This window comes from Rhinolophus sinicus, chromosome 14 (assembly GCF_057876585.1).
Source record: "Rhinolophus sinicus isolate RSI-liver-muscle chromosome 14, RSI-T2T, whole genome shotgun sequence".
Lineage (NCBI taxonomy): Eukaryota > Metazoa > Chordata > Mammalia > Chiroptera > Rhinolophidae > Rhinolophus > Rhinolophus sinicus.
The window spans coordinates 152,259,923-152,278,475 of NC_142514.1; the positions used below are offsets into that span (position 1 = coordinate 152,259,923).

The 18,553-nt window shown below is 32.7% G+C and overlaps 1 protein-coding gene across 12 annotated transcripts in view; it reads right to left on the bottom strand.

Moving 5' to 3' along the window:
- Positions 1–18,553, bottom strand: part of SOX6 (SRY-box transcription factor 6) — a 600,111-nt gene that overhangs the window by 495,773 nt on the left and 85,785 nt on the right. For all 12 annotated transcript variants that reach the window (XM_074336057.2, XM_088791655.1, XM_074336055.2 and 9 more), the window contains one exon: positions 995–1,066. The gene's annotated coding sequence lies outside the window, so the exon portion shown is untranslated. The remainder of the gene's footprint in view (positions 1–994; positions 1,067–18,553) is intronic.

The window sequence follows — 18,553 nt, forward strand, 5'->3', positions numbered from 1 at the left end:
TATTAAACATGTCTATTTTTTTAAGTTCATTCTAAATGCCTGCCCCAATCATGCTACTACTGGAAGAAAAGTAAAGCTGGTTTTCAATAAATTTTCACTGTCTCTGCTTAAATACTAAAGAAATTAAACTCCATAAGATTACTTTTTTTCCCCAACTACTTCCCTAGAAGTATAGTCTCTAAAACTCCTTTACAGGAGTACACTAACGAAAGAAAAGTTTCTATGTCTTTGTTGTTATCAAATGTAAAAGAGCCCTTTAGATGCCAATGGTTTACAACAATGTACACATATAAATATATTTTAAACTCTAATTACTAAAATATGGTCTTACATACACACAGACATTTTTAACACCTGCCACATCTTCTGAACTACTTCTATATTAACAAGTATATATCAATTTAAAGAACTTCAGTTGAGTATGAAAGTTCATTTCATTTTTTTCTTGAAATTTACCTTTTTTCCTGAGAAAAGGTATCTTTGTTCTCCAAAATACCATTTAAAATATAATAGTGTTTTGGGGACGGTGAAGAAGGCCGGAATACCCCAAATTTGAAATACATTATATATTCACTAAACGAATCTCTGCTTCTTTATCACATAATCTCCTCCCGTACTGACAGCTCTTTGAATTCTGTACCATCTCACATCTTTTCTGTGAGTACAGACACACAGAGCTCTTCAAGTCCAGACAACCACAAGACAGTAACAATTTACCAGGGTAAATTACTCGTGTATATAAACTAGGCCCTTTCAGGTGATCCATTGCTACAATTGAACCCCATCTTCAAAAAGTAATATATTTATTCTTTCACCAGCTGATATTTTTTCTATAGTTCTCTTAAGAAAACATACACACACAAAAACAACAAATAACACTTGCAAAACACAAAAAAACTAACAAAAATTCACACACAAAAGGAGTTCAAAATTTATTTACAAATGATAACTTTCATTACACAATGAGGAGAGTAATAAATAAACCAATACTTACAAATACGCACAAGAAATCAGCCCCAGCACCCAGAAATCACTGGTAAATTGCCTTTGAATTCATGAAAGTGACCTGAAAATTTCAACAGAAAACGAAATGAAAAAGGATTAGTGAATTGCATTTATATGATTTATTAAAGTATACATTCTGGCTACAAATCATACTATTTTTAACTAAGGCAGTTGTCCCAATCTACTCTAACAACTTTTTCAAAGATGATAATACCAAAAGAAACAATTATGTCATTTTTCTACAGCTAAGAATACAACATCTCCATCTAGTATACCTTTTTTTTTAATTGTCAGTAATAAACGTATAACTAAAGTATAAGGTATAACTAAAGTATAAAGTAAAGGTATAACTAAAGTATAAGGTATAAATAAAGTATAACTGAAAACAAAAGGGAGAATTTTTGAAAGTGCAATAAAGGCTTACAAGTTACATTTGTAAAACATGTTTAATTTATGTCTGCAAGCTAAAATGAATTAACTTCACAGAAAATATATGTGTCTAACAAGAGTAACTTGTAGGTCGAATATATATGAAAGGATGAAGTTTTTGTTCTACCTAAAGTATGGAACCTATTTAGATGGTAAGCTGTATACAATGCATTCTGTATGAGCCACAATTCAATCCAAAATTCTTTTGCTTGCACACAATTTCGTTCTGGCCGAAGAGGTAACAGATGCAACTCAAACAAACAGAGCTAGCCTTGTAAAAAAGTTTTAACTAGCACAATGAGTCACTTTATGCCTCTAAATATCTATGGTTTCCTCTCTCCAGAACCCCCATGCATTAGAAGGTAGTTTGGTAGTTTATTTTTATTGTTTGGTCTAAATACAGCACATTTTTAGTTCCATGAAAACAAAGAAACTTTGTTGCAAAGGCTGCATTCTTTCCCAAATGTGAGGATGGCTATGAGTAGTGTTCAATTGAAAATAATAATGGAGTTTAGGTTCCTGATTTAGATCGGAAACTTTCCTAAACTCTAGGGATTGGTTTGACTCAATCACCATTTTTTAAAAAAAATATAGCCAGTAAATATCTAGGTTAGTTAACCTAGTTAGCTAACTAGATAAAATTCATTCTGAAAAGAAAAAAATCTTGATCAACATCATTTATAGGAATCACTACTCCCAATGTTGCATTTGTAGCACAAATGACCATAACAGATTAAGTATCAGCATCTGAAATTAAGTTGAGATATGAAATAAATATCTAACTCAGCTCTTTCCTAGTTTAGGCTTTTGCCCAAGTTACCTAGATACTTTATTCTATTTTCTAATCAGGATTGATAGATAATGAATCTGTCCAGGACATGTGGACAGCTTTAAGTATCGATGGCTAATATACCCATTAGGTTTCTTTACCAGGCCTTCTCTTTGTAAGGAATAGTAGTGTCTCAGGCCTTCCACAACCCAATTTCCAGCAACTCTGTAATGACTGCTTCCAGGGATTCAAGAAGTACAGGAGGGTCTGGCCAGGGGAAGGTAGCTTTGTCATTTATTTTTGGTATCACACTCTTCTCCTCGTGACTTTCTGATGTTTTCGGACCCAGGAGAGCAATTTTATCTGGGACATCACACAACCCTATGTGGACACACTCTGTGTATTGTTCAAGGCCAGTGAAGAATACTGATCCTGTTATAAGCTATTCTCTTATTTTATCCTGCCCTGAATTATAAAGTATAACTTTTAAGTTATCTACAAAATGAACCAAGAGCAAACATATCCAAACGGGTTACATATCCAAAGCCTAACGCTGGAAGAATGCAAACGGGTTTTTGAGTACTTGTATATTTTTAAAATAATCACACCTTGTCTTTCTAGCAAATATTTTTTAAAGGTATGAATTGGAATTATGCAACACATTCAATACATGTCATTCCTTCATTTGCATTTAAATGATGGGGGATGAAGTTAAAATGCATCCAGAAAATATTGTGGCTGATGCATATCTCATTTTTTTCAATCACTGGACTCTAGGAGTTAAGATCTCTAACTCTGGAAATATTTTAATTTGGAACAAGTCAGATTCCAAACATTCAAGGTAAATAATATTCTAATATGCATTAATATGAAGTCAATAAATCTCTTTGTCACATAAATGCAGTCTTGCTACATATGTGAAAAGCAGCTCCGAATCTTTTTATCTAAACTGATTTACACTACTGGTGAATTTTATAGCAAACAATTTAAAAAGTATAAGCTTCTAAAATCAGAGTTCATTACTATAACAAAGAAAAAAAATTTAATGCATACTTCCTTCTGCAGAGAATTTAGGAATAAACTAGCAACATTATGATGGGCAAACAGTTAAGAATTAACTCACAAGAATTAACACACAACTTGAAGTAAGCTACTTCTTTAAGAACTAAAATAGTTTAGGCTGAAGAAGACATTTCCAAAATACAAGTGCCCACTTTGGTCCTGAGAGCAGCACAAAAGTAAGAAGACAGAGAAGGAAATGCCAAAGCAAATCACCATCTGTTCTAGAAAATCACAATCTGTTTAGAAAAATGGATCCTCAAAACACCCAATCACCATAGATTGTTCCACTCCTGTTTGCTCATTCATTCATTCAGCAAATCACGACCAAAGGTTAGAGATTGCACTAGATAGTCTAGACACAAAAATTAAAATATAAATAAATAAAATCATTATGTCGTACACCTAAAACTAATACAAAGTTATATGTCAATTATATCTCAATTAAAAAATAAACGAATAAATAAATAACCATAGCCTTTCCCCTCAAGGATTTTTTTTTTTTAATTTTATTTTATTAAATCCTCAAGGATTTTTCATTCGATAATCCAACTTGGGGCACAGACTACTACATCTGACCATTGTGGTGTCGTGCTTTATATTATTTGGTCACCAAATCTTTTGCATATCTTTAGTTTACTAAATAAAAAGTACATGCAACAATACTTCAATATAAAAATGAACATAAAATATAGAGAAAATGTACAAATGAAAAAATACAAATGTCCAGTAACATAATGTATAATCTCCCTAATAATCAAAGAAATTTAAATAAAATGTTTTAACCTATAATATTGGCAAAATACTTTGTAAACTGGACAAAAACTAGTATTGGTGAAGGTATGGAAAAATAAACACTTTCATGTACCACTAATGAGTTTATAAATTGGATACAACTTTTTTGAATGGTAATTTGACTATAAGTGTTAAATTTTTTAATGTTGGATATCCTTCGACTTTGCAATGCCACTTCCAAAAATTAACCTAAAGATAATCATAAAAAATATTAAAAGATATATACATGTAATATATAGCATTTTTATTATAGCCAAAAATTGGAAATAACCTACTCACTGGATAAGTAATTATGGTAAATACATGTATTACTACTTTGTAATCATTAAAAATTATGCTATAAACCTATATTTACTGACATAACTTGATGGCCACAATATATTATTGAATTAAAAAATATGTACAATAAGAACCAATCTACAGAAAATTGAATGTGTCTACACATACATGCATAACAAAGTAAAATACAATTTAACAAAAATGTTAACATTGAATGAAATATAGGCTTATTTTTACTTTCTTATTCTTATGAATTGGTGTTAGATTGTTTTATACTTAATATGTCTAACTTATACATTCAAAGGTAGTCACTCAAATCCAAGCTAACTTGCTATTAAAGTGGCAGCAAACGCAAAATATTAATATTAGTTACAAAGAGAAAAATCTTTGAACTACAAAGCAACTTCAAACAACTATCTTGTCATCAAATGAAGAAACCATAAAAATTTTCACAAAAGCATGTCCCCCCAAAATAGGTAACAGATCAAAGGTAAACAGCAAATAAAAACACTGCCACCTCCCTGTATAATTAGGCTTTAAAAGCTTTCAAGTTAAATTTTTTAATCCTACTTAAAACTGTCTCTAAGCCACACCCATTTCTTTTTTTTATCCCCATTCCTTTTTTTATTAGTAGTAGTAGTATTTGATTTAGCAAGAAGATTCAAGCACCAAATGAGTGGTTAGATTAAGTTATGTAGAATTTGAATTAATTATAAAAAATGAAATTCATCTTTCAAAGGAACGATACCAAGTTAATGCCCATTTTTTAAAAAATGCTACTGCTGATAATTAAGCCTATTTATTTATTCTATGCTGCTCAATCTACATCTTCAATATGATTTCAGTACTGAGGCCCACCATTTGAAAGGGACATTGACAAGCATGCAGAAGAGATTGGCGAAGAAATCGTATAGGAACCAGGTTACATGAGAATGGTCGCGTGTTCTAAAGATGGTTAGTTGGAATGAACTTTAGAGATCATCCAACTCTTTGGTCTCAGGATTCCTTCACATTTCTAAAAATTAATAAGAGCTGCGCTTATGCTTATCAATATTTATTATATTAGAAACTAAAGCTAAGAAAACAATTAAATGTAATTAATTCATTTAAAATAAAATATATGATTAAATAATAACTTACATGGTAATGTAAATACATACTTCTAAAATCTCAGCATATTTTCCAAAACAAAAGAATTTAAAGACTGACACTGCATTTTTGCAAATCTCTTAAATGCCTGGTTTACTAAAAGACAGCTAGAGTCTCATAGGTGTTACTGAATTCAATCTGTGTGATACGTTGATTTGGTGGAAGTATGTGAAAAATATCCATCTTCACACAGATATGAAGTTGGAAAGAGGCAATGTTTTAATACTCACTCTAGATAACTGTAACTATTCTTCTTTGATACTATACCAAAATTGTGCAAGTAATAGTTTCTCAAAGGTTAACTGCAATAAGTAATCTGAAAGCTGAATATCAATAAACGTTTTGTATTCGGTTAAAATCCACATTGGTCTTTAAATTCATCTTTTACCCATGCATGATTTTGTAACGTCATGCATTATTAGTCTGTTCGGAAAATATTGGATCACTGTGTTGTGCAGATCTTTGAAATGTCGACATATTTCATTTATGCAGTATTTTTTAAAATCAAATCTGTTACTATCAGCACCAATCTCATCAGAAAAGTTTTTAAGTATTGGAAAGCCATCAAGCTCATAGTGGTAGATAAAAGTTTTCCAAACAACTTTTCTCACTTTTTTAGAATGTGTCTGTCAGTCATCCAAGTCTCAATAACCATTGTGTGTCTGTTAGTCATTCTTTCTAGTAAAAGTTATCTTCTACAGAAAAAAAGCAGTAGGTTCACCTTGCAACTCAATCACACTAGTGACTGATTTTGATTTTCTTGATTTTCCTCAAGATAAGGGCTGTGCTTGGGTATATAGCATAAATGCTTTATGCATACTTCCCATTTCATCACAGAGTATTAAAAGATGTACTCATGGGTCAAGAATTAATAAAATCAATTATTTTACTGTTTCCTCTACAACATTATTAAGTGAAAATGGCTTTGTTTCTGTGAGTGGTGATGATTTTTTAAAAAAATTAAATGCCTATTAATATAATTTGGTGCCACTGCCCTGGTCTCTGTTAAGGTACTAGCAGTTTTGCCCCAAATTGCTTTGCATCCTCACTGTAAATGTCAACACTGTGAAAAAGGCAAATAGCATCTTAGTATTATGATGAAAATAGTTTTGACTTTTCAGACCCTTTGAAAGGGTCTCAGGGGTCCCTTGTGTCCAGCGACCACATTTTGATAACTGCTTATCTACTCTGATAATCCATTTTGCAGCTAGGGAAACTATCAAGTTTAATATGTTTGACAAAGAACAGGTAATATCTCGCATAGTGAGTGTAATATGGTAAATAGTGATTGAAAATGAGTTTCTCTTTCTTCTTTCCAAAAGAAAGAACAATACTACTGGGTGGGAATTACAAGGTGGTGGATTGTAGCTCAGTCCAGACAAATCTTTAAAAGCAATGGAATAAGTTGCCTCACAAAATGGAGATCTGTTGCTGGACTTGTCAACGTTAAGTCTGGAAGCTTTACGGCCAGGGATGTTGTAGAAAGAATTCTTACACTGAGCTGACAACTGTCCCAAAACTTAGCTGATTATATAATCACCTAGAAAGCTTTTATAAAATTCAAATCTCTGCCCTCCCCGCCCCCTCACAACCTACTGAACAGGAATCTCCTTGAGTAGGCCAAGAATTTCCCTTTTTTTTTTTTCCAAAGCTCCACAGGTGATTGTGAAAGCAAGCCTAGCTGTAGATTGGTGCTCAATAACTGTTCTACCAGTTCTCTTCTAAAGTCCTTACCATTCTAACATTCTACAATTTTATATTTTATCAACACCCACTGGGAAGTATACCTTTATACTTCAATGTAACATTTCCTAAGTCTGCTTTAACACATTACAGATGGGCAGGATCAAGGTATTTCTGGGTCAGAAGAGGAAGAATTAATGTTGCATTTCTTAGGTCTGTCATGTGCAGCAGCATAGTAAATCAGAGATCGAATTGCCTCAATCTGACACGTTTTCACAACTGCCAACACTTGACTGCTCTCCTGAAATAACAATGCAAGATCTATCTGTGAATAAGGATGGTCAGTATAAAAATAGTGTCTACATGAAAAAATAAATGAGACTGTTTAGAAGAAGACAGCATGTCATCCACCTGGGAAAGGCAGCTTATTGCAATGAACCAAGACCAAGTACAGATCACAAACTTTCAAAACAGAATTTTACAGAATCACCATGTGACTTAATCCCCCAAACTCTTGTATTTTGAGGTCCTGACTACCAAAAAATTCCATATACTTCATAACTTTACACTTGACACAACATAAAGCAGCAAGGCCACTTGACCAGAGTTGAACAAAAATTTGGCAGTGGGTCAAAAAGAAATTTGGAGCTTTTTTTTTTGGAACATTTCATTCAACAAACTTGCTCTCTTTTATCTCTTCCTTCATGCCCCCTGCTTTTCTTAGTAAAATATACTTCTTTCAAATAACACCTTTCATTATGTTTTTACTATCTCTTTTTTTCTTGCAGCCTGTCTGATTTTAGAGATATATGGTATTAGCTTAATAACAAAAGGCAGAGAATGTCGTGTGTAAGACTGGAGAAAATAGTGATCATCAAAACATAATCCTCAGACACCCTAGATCAAAACCACCTAAGGTACTTATTAAAATAAATGTTTTAAAAAGACTGTTGGGTCCCACCCAGATCTATTGATTCTGAAATTCGGAGAGTATGGCCTGGGAATCTATTTTAAAGCATAGCCTTCATGTAATTCCTTTGCACACTAAAATTCAATAACCCCTGGGTCATGCAGGTAAGCTCACAAAAAGTTTTGTGCAAATATGAAAATTTTGAACTCTATAAAATGTTTAATTTTACTGAAAACATTCTCAATGATTTTGGAGTTCATATTTTTAAAAAATAAATTTTTTTCTTAAATGTAAGGAAGAATTAGAAACTAGACATGAAATTTAACTTAAAAAAATAAGTGTTGGTTATTTCGGGGTGTTGGGTTTTTTGTTGTTGTTTGTTTTTGTTTTTTAATTTAAGGCCAATACAAGCAATTCTCCAACAATTCAATTGACATTTCTGAGAGCCCACAGGATACATAGCATAAATTGGGATCTCTGAGGATACAGAAGAATAAAGTACAATCCCAGATCTCCTCCAACTACTGACAATTTGGATCCATTGTAAGATAAATATTATAGTTAGAATAGTCTCAACATTTGCAGTGCATTATCATACCCAGAAAGAGTAGAGGATTCCATCTCTGCTGAGTTTTCTCTCCCTAAGTCCAGCTCACAAAATTGAGTAAAGTGGCAGAACATTTAAAGAGCAATCATTTTACAAAAGCTTGCAAATAAGTACTAATTTTTTAAGCCCATAAATTTTTTAAAATCATTCTACTTTTTTCTGAAGGGTAAACTGATAGACAAATGAGGCAGGGCTGTTTTTTGTACTTGTTCTTCTAGGTAGTTAACTCAAGATAAATTTAAAGACATCTAAAGAAAGTCCGTTTTGACACTCATTTTAAGAAATTATTTTTGTTACCACTCTCAGTACCACTCCCTCTTAACCACAAATAATGACTTGAGTAATGGAGCTCTGTAATTTAAAGTATCAGACAAATAACACCAAGTTACTTAGATGAGTTGACACCGCCTGTTGTGCAAATATGTACTTAGGATGACATTATAAAAATAACAGCTGCATTATCAACTGGATACACACCAGAACAATTTATGTGAATGCAGAGAATCATCATGGTCTGAACTTGGCTATGTAGCATGTACCTAGCACTTTATATTTTTTTAAGCATTTCTCAATTTGTGATAAAAATTCAAAGCGGGGCGGGGGGAGATGCTAAAAGAAGAAGAGAAAAATAAAGATTTGGTGATTATGGGCTAATTATTTAAGAGTCCTAATTCCTAGAGTAAATCATAGTTACTCATCATTTACAGAATGTTTGCTCTGTGCCAGACACTGTGTTAAGCACTGGAAAACAGAAAAAGGACGAAGGAGAGCTAGTAACTTCAGTTCACAGCCTAGTAAAGGAGACAAATAATTACAGCTTTGTGGGAAATATGTTAGGTGGAAAAAAACAAATTATAAAACTATATAATCTCATTTTCTGAAATAAAGACTATATATCGAATATGGGCATATTACCATTTACCTCCCACGTTTTTTTTAAGGATTAGAGATACGAAAATGCCTGCTAGATGGGCTATGCCTTCCATAAATGTAATTCTCTTTTTTGGTCTTTCCCTGAGACTCCATTTAAATGTGCCCAAGTCCCGATTTGTACAGGAGACCTGGTGGCTAATGCCACCACCCACTTTTTAAAGAAGAGTATCTTCAGGGTACGTAACTCTACAGCTGTATCCTTTGGCAATGCTACCTTATCATCACACTGTATAACTACACACTGCATATCCTCAGAGAGCTCCATCATACACTGTGGATTAGTACTTCCCAGGCCTAATGAGATCTTGTGCTCACTCTCAAAAACACAGAAACAAATTAAGAGAATCATGTGGAGAGAGCGTGCTTATCCTTTTGCAGTATATGCTTCATAACAATTTAAAGATTTCACTGTAAATTCCAGACAAGATCTGGCCCGGCATCTCTCAGAGATGGCCTCACTTCCTAAGTGAAAATTATCAGGGATAGCAGGATGAGATGTTTCTAAGTTTACAGAGAAGGAAACAGACACATAACTCACTTAGGACCACATAACAAATTGGTGACAGCGCTTTCATTTTAAGTCAGAGTTTCCAGTTACTGGGCTTATGTCAATTCTGTGAGGAGCATAAATGTCTCCTGTTACTTCATCTGCAAGATGGGATACTTAGCATTCACTTCTCTCATATGTCAGTTTTGCTACTTTGCTCTCCCACTTAATTCATCTGACCAAAGACACTGTATAAAATGGAAAGGGATTAAATACCTGGATTTTTAAATACATTTCTCTTGTGCCAGAACCTTCCCATCTCCCCCAACTCCAAACAACCACCGATTCCTACATCTTCTTGTGATGGAATTTTCCTAATTCCACCTTCTTTTTCTGATTCACGATGAGATTGATGGAACAGTGTGGGTGGTGGTGGTGGTGGTGGTGGTTTGTGTGTATATAGATATACACAGGAAAAATACCCTGCTACACACTACTAATTCTCATTTGTCTACATCACTGCTCTCATAACAGCATTAGGATAAACATCACTGACTTTTTAAATGTAAGGAGACAAAAGAAATGCACAGAGCTCTCCAATACTCAAATCCCAGGCCTAAATTTCATCCCCATGAAACCTGTTTATGCAAAATTCTCAATAAAAGAAAGAAGCCTAGACATTATTAAGCAAATTCCATAGGTCAACCATTGTTCAATTGATATTTATTTCCTCATTAAATCCTCATAATTACTCTGTGATTGGATTACTATCCTCATTTTATAAATGAAAAAGATAGAACTAAATATTCACAAAGATAGTAAGCAGCAGGGTTGGCACTCGAATTCATAATCTCTGTTTTCAAAGAGCACTTTCCATTTTTCATTTAAGTAGCATGCCTTAAGAATCCAGATCCTAGCCCTTTCAAAACCTATTGGTTCTGATGCTACAAGAGCTTCTTTTGAAAGATTCTAAATCCAACCATTTCTATACACTGATCCTACTCCTACACTTCACCTGCCATAGCTCTCTGGGACTGGCACTAGTGATGTCCACACATCAGCCTCTAAAATCCAAAACCCCCTTCTTGTATCTGCTACCTCAGAGTAGCTTCCCAGAACAATTCTGCTGAATGGAACAGACTTTCTTCTAAAATAAAATGAAAATATTTGGCATGTACTATATCTCATATACAATATGCAAACTTACAAAACCTACTGAGAAATATTATAAGGTCAAGAATGTTGCTTTATGCATTAAGTAAAAAATTTAAATTTGAGGTGATTTTAAAATTAAATGTACAAGTTTAATTTCTTTCCAAGAATAAAATAATCTTAATAAATTATAGCTTTAAAATGTGTGATATAAATATTACAAAAGTACAGACATTAAAACAGTATATTATTGGCACTGGAATAATAAATAGGGAGACCAATGAACAACAGAAAATCTAGAAATAGATGACAGCTTATAGAAAAATTTAGTATTTATATGTGGAGAAATGATAAACTATTCAATAAGTGTTGTTAACAATGAGTAGATATTTGGAAAAAATAACACTGAATCCCTACCTCACACTTTACACTAAAATGAAGTTGAAATTGATTTTTTAAATGTAAAAAACAAAAAACATAAATAATCTTTGAGAGCTATTTTCATAATCTTTAGATAAGAAAAATCTAAGCATGACATTAAAACAAGGAAAGATTAATAAAATTGACTACATTAACAATCTTAGGGGCGGTCGGATGGCTCAGTTGGTTAGAGCATGAGTTCTGAGCAACAGGGTTGCAGGTTCGATTCCCACATGGGCCAGTGAGCTGCTCCCTCCACAACTAGATTGACGGACAATGACTTGGAGCTGATGGGCCCTGGAAAAACACACCGTTCCCCAATATTCCCCAATAAAAAAATTTTTTAAAAACAATCTTAAAATTCTGTATTACAAAAAATACCATTAACAATGTTAAAAGACAAACCACAAACTGAAAAAAGTGTATTTTTTGGCATGGTGTGACAAAGAGGAATATTAAGAGCTCCAACAAACCAATAAGGAAAAAACAAAAAAATAAGCCACAAAAATAAATGGAATATTTACAAATGAGAAAATGGAAAAAGCAAATAAGCTTAAATGTATTAAATATCACAATTTTTAAAATGCTAAGCAATACAACTATTCATAACTCAATACAAGATCACATGTTAGCAAAGATTTAAAATTTTATTAATATTAAACATTCATGAGCATGAGGAATTGGGCACTCTCATTCACTGCTAAAAATGTAATATAGCACAACCTTTCTGGAGGGCAACTTGACAATTCTGAATTCCCTATATCACTTATGGAAAAAATTCAAACAATATGGAAAAGTGTAAGTAAACGCAAAAGATGCTCATTCCAATGCCTCCAACTTTTAAATGTACATCTCCTTTGATACAAAAATTCTATTTCTATTGTAGCCTAAGAAAATGATTGGGCAAGTGGGTAAAAGGCATTTGTACAAAATATTCACTGAAATATTATTTATAATGGCAAGTTCCTGGAAACAACCAAAGTTTCATCACTAAGTAGGGTACAGCCACAAAATAGAGTACACTGCAGTCATTATAATTGTGGCATATGTCCACATTTATCAACAAGAAATATATCCACAGCCTATTGTTACTGGGGGTGGAGGGCATTAGGCTAACGAAGTATATATATATATATATATTCCATTAGTATAAAGATATAAAATTGTTGTATGGGTATGTATGCATATGAACATAAAAAAGAATATACAGCAAAACGTTATTTATGAGTGTTGATATCTATATATAGATATTTACATAAATAGAAAAAGAAAGGCTATGCAGTAAAAGGTTAGTAATGAGTGTTGAGATTATACGTGAAACTTTCTATTTTTTCGATTCATTTCCTATTGTCTGAATTTTTTTACATGCCTTGGCATTCATATCTTGTATAATTAGAAAACAAGCTTTTTATTTTAAAATAAATTTAAAAATAGGGAAAAAATTAATTAAGATTCAAGTACAACTTTTTAAAAACAAAATTATGACCTCAAAAAATGACACTGAAAAAGATAATCCTAACTAATATCAGTAAGAATAACAAGGTTAAATCTAAAATGGCAGGTTTTAATCTATTATAGAGGAAAAAAAGTGACTAAACCTTCCCCAGTTAAACAAATTCAGTGCGTTAATATACATACTATAAATGCACAAATATATATGTAAATATGTTATATCCATAACATATATGGATATAAATGTGATATGCCTACATTACATAATTATCTGCTTAGATCATAAATGATTAGGCCTTTATAAAAAGGTTTTCAGGAATTGGCACACCACTTTTCCATAAACTTCATAGAAGTTATAATAATAGCCTGATCTATTATTTAGTGATATTAGCATACCCTTCCTAAAACAGCAATGTTTTAAATTTGGCAAATTTAGTAAAAGCCTTTACAATGTCTATCACTTTGACCCAGCTCCACTTCTAAGAATGTGTCTTAAGGAAACAGTCAAAAAACACAAAAATAGTTTTGCACAGATATATTTATTCTAGCATTATTTTAAAGAGTAAAACCAAAGAGGCAAGTAATAGATCCCATTTATGTAAAATAAAGATAGGTACAAATGTGCTTATATAGGCATAGAAAAATTTTAAAAGAATACCCAGAAAAGTATTCATAGTGGGATGAACATTTTCACTCACATGTTTCCATATTTGAACTTGGACATGAGCATGTTTACTTTTATAATTTAAAATGCAAAAGGAAAAAAAGGGATAAAATGGCAATAACAATAATAATAATTTGAAGTAACCTAGCTCTAAAAATGAAGGGAAATTTAAGTAAAATATATTCTACTCACTAGGCATATTATGTGGTTATTAAAATTTTTATTTAGAATCCTGAGTAATAGCATGGGAAAATACTCATGTCACAATGTGACGCAAAAAAAAAGGAACAAAAATTTATATTTACATACTTTTTAAAACATAAAAGCCAATGCTTAAGAAGAAAACTAGAAAGAGTATAGCTGTTAACAAAGGCTGAGACTAGTGGAAAATCATCTTTTCTTTCCACTTTTTGTATTTTTCTAAATTTCTATAATGCTGAACGTTTTCATTGAAAAAAATAAATTAAGCAGTAAAAAAGTATGCAATTCTACTATTTTATAGAGCTTACACTTGCAAATGTCACTACCTTGATCAACATTTAAAGAGGTTTTTTCTGCACTGAGATTAGCATGCAAATAAATATTCTTAATTAATAATGTGAATTCTATATTCCATATCCAAAAATAGGGGAAAGTTTAAGGAAAATATAGCCCATTACTAGGCATAATATTGTGTGGTAATTTAAACTTCTATTTAGAATCCTAGGTAATACCACAGGAAAATGTTCATGTGGTGTATATATATTCTATTGTATAATAGAGTTTTAATTTAGCCAATAGAATTAGCTAACTTCCTTTGAATTAGCACTAAATATTCCTCTGAAGATATGGAATAAGATAGATTAACTACTTTTTCCTTGATAAGTAACGTCAGTTTCCTCATCTATCAAATGCACATAATAAGAACATTCCGCCTCACTGATTTGTTGCTAAGGTTAAATGAGATATTATGTAAAGCAATTAGTACAGTCTCCTCCTGGCACTTACTCAATAAATGGTAGCAATTGTTATTATTTTTAGCATGACTGCCCTTAAAATATTTCCTTACTTTCTCCTTTCTATTAGGATAGGCTCTATACAACACTAATCAGAATGAAAACTATCAACAAAACAAAAAGACATCCTACTGAATGGGAGAAGATATTTGCCAATGATACATCTGATAAGGGGTTAATATCCAAAACGTATTTAAAAATTCATACAGGCCAGCCGGGTGGCTCAGGCAGTTAGAGCTCCGTGCTCCTAACTCCGAAGGCTGCCGGTTCGATTCCCACATGGGCCAGTGGGCTCTCAATCACAAGGTTGCCAGTTCAATCCCTCGAGTCCCACAAGGGATGGTGGGCAGCGCCCCCTGCAACTAAGATTGAACACGGCACTTTGAGCTGAGCTGCCGCTGAGCTCCCAGATGGCTCAGTTGATTGGAGAGTGTCCTCTCAACCACAAGGTTGCCGGTTCGACTCCCGCAAGGGATGGTGGACCTGCAAGGGATGCCCCCTGCAACTAGCAATGGCAACTGGACCTGGAGCTGAGCTGTGCCCTCCACAGCTAAGACTGAAAGAACAACAACTTGAAGCTGAACGGCACCCTTCACAACTAAGATTGAAAGGACAACAACTTGACTTGGGAAAAAGTCCTGGAAGTACACACTGTTCCCCAATAAAGTCTTGTTCCCCTTCCCCAATAAAATCTTTAAAAAAAAAAAATTTGTACAACTCAGCACCAAAAAAATAAAAAACAAACAAACAATCCAATGGGCAAAGGACCTGAATGGACATTTCTCCAAAGAGGACATATAGATGGCCAATAGACATATGAAAAGATGCTCAACGTCACTAATCATCAGAGAAATGCAAATAAAAACCACAGCGAGATACCACATCACTCCTGTCAGAATGGCTGTCATCAACAAATTAACAAACAAGGATGTGGAGAAAAGGGAAGCCCTGTGCACTGTTGGTGGGATAGCAGATTGGTATAGCTACTATGGAAAACAGTATGGATGTTCCTGAAAAAATTAAAAATAGAACTACCTTATGACCCAGCAGTTCCACTCCTGGGTATTCATCCAAAGAAATCCAAAACACTAATTCGAAAAAATATATGCATAGCTATGTTTATTGCAGTGCTATTCACAATAGCCAAGCTATAGATACAATTGAAATGCCCATCAATAGACAATTGAATAAAGAAATTATGGTACATTTATACAATGGAGTATTACTCTGCCATAAAAAAAAAAAAGAGTGAAATCTTACCATCTGCAATAACATGGATGGCCCTACAGAAAACTATGCTAAGGAAAACAAGTCAGTATGATTTTTTTTTTAACCTTCCTTACTATTTATTCCATTACCTCACACTCCACTAAAACAACAAGAACCAGAAGACAGTCGAATATAGTGAGAAAGAATGAAGGCTACAAGACAGAGCTAGGTTTAAATGCTGGCTCTGTCATACTTATTAGATGTGTGACCATGGTCAATTATTTAATTTCTCTGGATTTTAGTTACCTCACCTGTAAAATAAAAATAATCATATTACCTACCTCAAAAGATTTTTAGGATAATTAAATGAGATGATCTATATAAAATATTTAGCAACATGTTGAGACCACAAATAAAGTAGTAAGTGCGCAACAATGTTTTAGCGATTATTAGCAGAGATCAGCAAACTTTTTTCTATAATATACCAAATAGTAAATAATTTAAGCTTTGAGAGCCATATGGTTTCTGTTGCATCCACTCAACTACACCATCATAGAGCAACAGCAGACATAGACAGCACATAAGTAAACAGGCATGGCTGTCTTCCAATAAAACTTTATTTCCAAAACTAAATAGTGAGCTAGATTTGGCCACCTGGACACAGTCTGCTGAATCCTGACTTAGTCGACTCCTCAGCTGGAGAGCCTCTAAATGGTTCTCTGATCTATGATCTCTTAGGAATACTTCAATAATTATATCTTCTAAATCAGTGTTTTCAAAGTGTGTTCTATAGAATACTCATTTCCTGAGATACTAACCTGAGATGCTATACCTATTGTCAATAAGTTTCTCTAATCATAAAAGTTTAGGAAATTCTTACTTGAACAGGTTTTGTATCTGCAGAACTTCTTTATAAATTAGTATCTTTGGAAATCTCCAAATAAGAACATGGAATGCAGCTCATGGAGTCATTATTTTGGCCAAATTTTTTTAATGTCTATCTCTTTAGTGATGTGGATATATAAATAAATAAAATAGACAAAAATCCCTGCCTTCATTTAGTTTACATTCTAATGGGGAGGCAAACAATAAACAAAATAACTAAGTAATATGTAAATAATATTTTAGATGGTCATAAGTTATATAAAGAAAGTTAAGAAGTTGGAGGATAGAGCATGCCAGAATTGGAAATATGATCCACAGGACGTTCAGAGATTAAATGTAAATGGACAAATACTCCAATTTTAAAATACTCATTATATATAGTTTATAAGAGACACTTCTAAACCATAAGGATACAAAAAAGATAACAGTAAATAGATTTTTACATGCAAACACTAACCAAAAGAAAATTCTATTAATATCAAACAAGAAATGGCAAAGAGTATTACAATAAAGATAACAGTTAACAATAAAAGAGTCAACTCACCAATTTTTACATATATATATATGTATATAGCTAATATATAACAATTCTAAATTTGTATGAACCTACTGATGTAGTCTCCAAATATTTAGCTAAATTTGTCAGAAATATAAAGCAAAATAGACAAATTCATAATCAAAGTAAAGACTTTTAAATACCTCCTTCGATAAATGATAAGTGGACTTAAAAAAATAGGAAAATAATATGATCAGCAAATTTGACTAAAGTGACATATTCAGAATGGTGTGTCTGCAACAGCTGCACAACAAACATTGTTTTTAAGCAAATATCATACAATCGAGCTTAATGGTAAAATGTTGAAAGCTTTCTTCTTTTGAGATAGAGAATACAACAAGGATGTCCACCATCACTGCTTCCATTCTCAACATTGTATTAGAAATATTAAACAGTACAAGAAGGCAAGAAAAAGAAATACCGGTATAAGATTTAGAAAAGAAGAAAACACGTTGTCATTATGTGCAGATATGATCGTATAGGTAGAAAATTCAAAAGAATCTACAGATAAAGAATAGTAATTAATGAGTTTAGCAAGTTTGTTTTATGCAAGGATATTGTACAAAAAAGTATATTACATTTCTATGTACAACCCCAAGCAAATGAATTTATATATACCATTTATATAAAATCATCACAAATATCAAATGTTTAACTAAACCTTCTAATGAAAGATTTGCAAGACCTCAATGCTGTAAACTATAAAAAAATTTTGAGAATAAAAGACTTTATAAGGTGAAGGCTACACTACGCTCATAGATTGAAAGACTCAAAATTATAATGAAGCCACACACACAATGGAATACTACTTGGCCATAAGAAAAGATGAAATACTGCCATTTGCTGCAACTGGATGGGTCTAGAAATTATCATGCTAAGCAAAATAAATCAGACAGAAAAAGTCAAGAACCATATGACTTCACTCATATGTATGATATAAAACTGAAAACAACAAAGTAACAAGACAAACAGAAAAGAAAGAAAAACTCGTAGTCACAGACAACAGTTTCGTGGTTACCAGAGAGTAAGGGGGAAGGGGAGGTGATAGAAGAGGGAAACGGGGATCAAATATATGGTGATGGAAGGAGAACTGGCTCTGGGTGGTGAACACACAA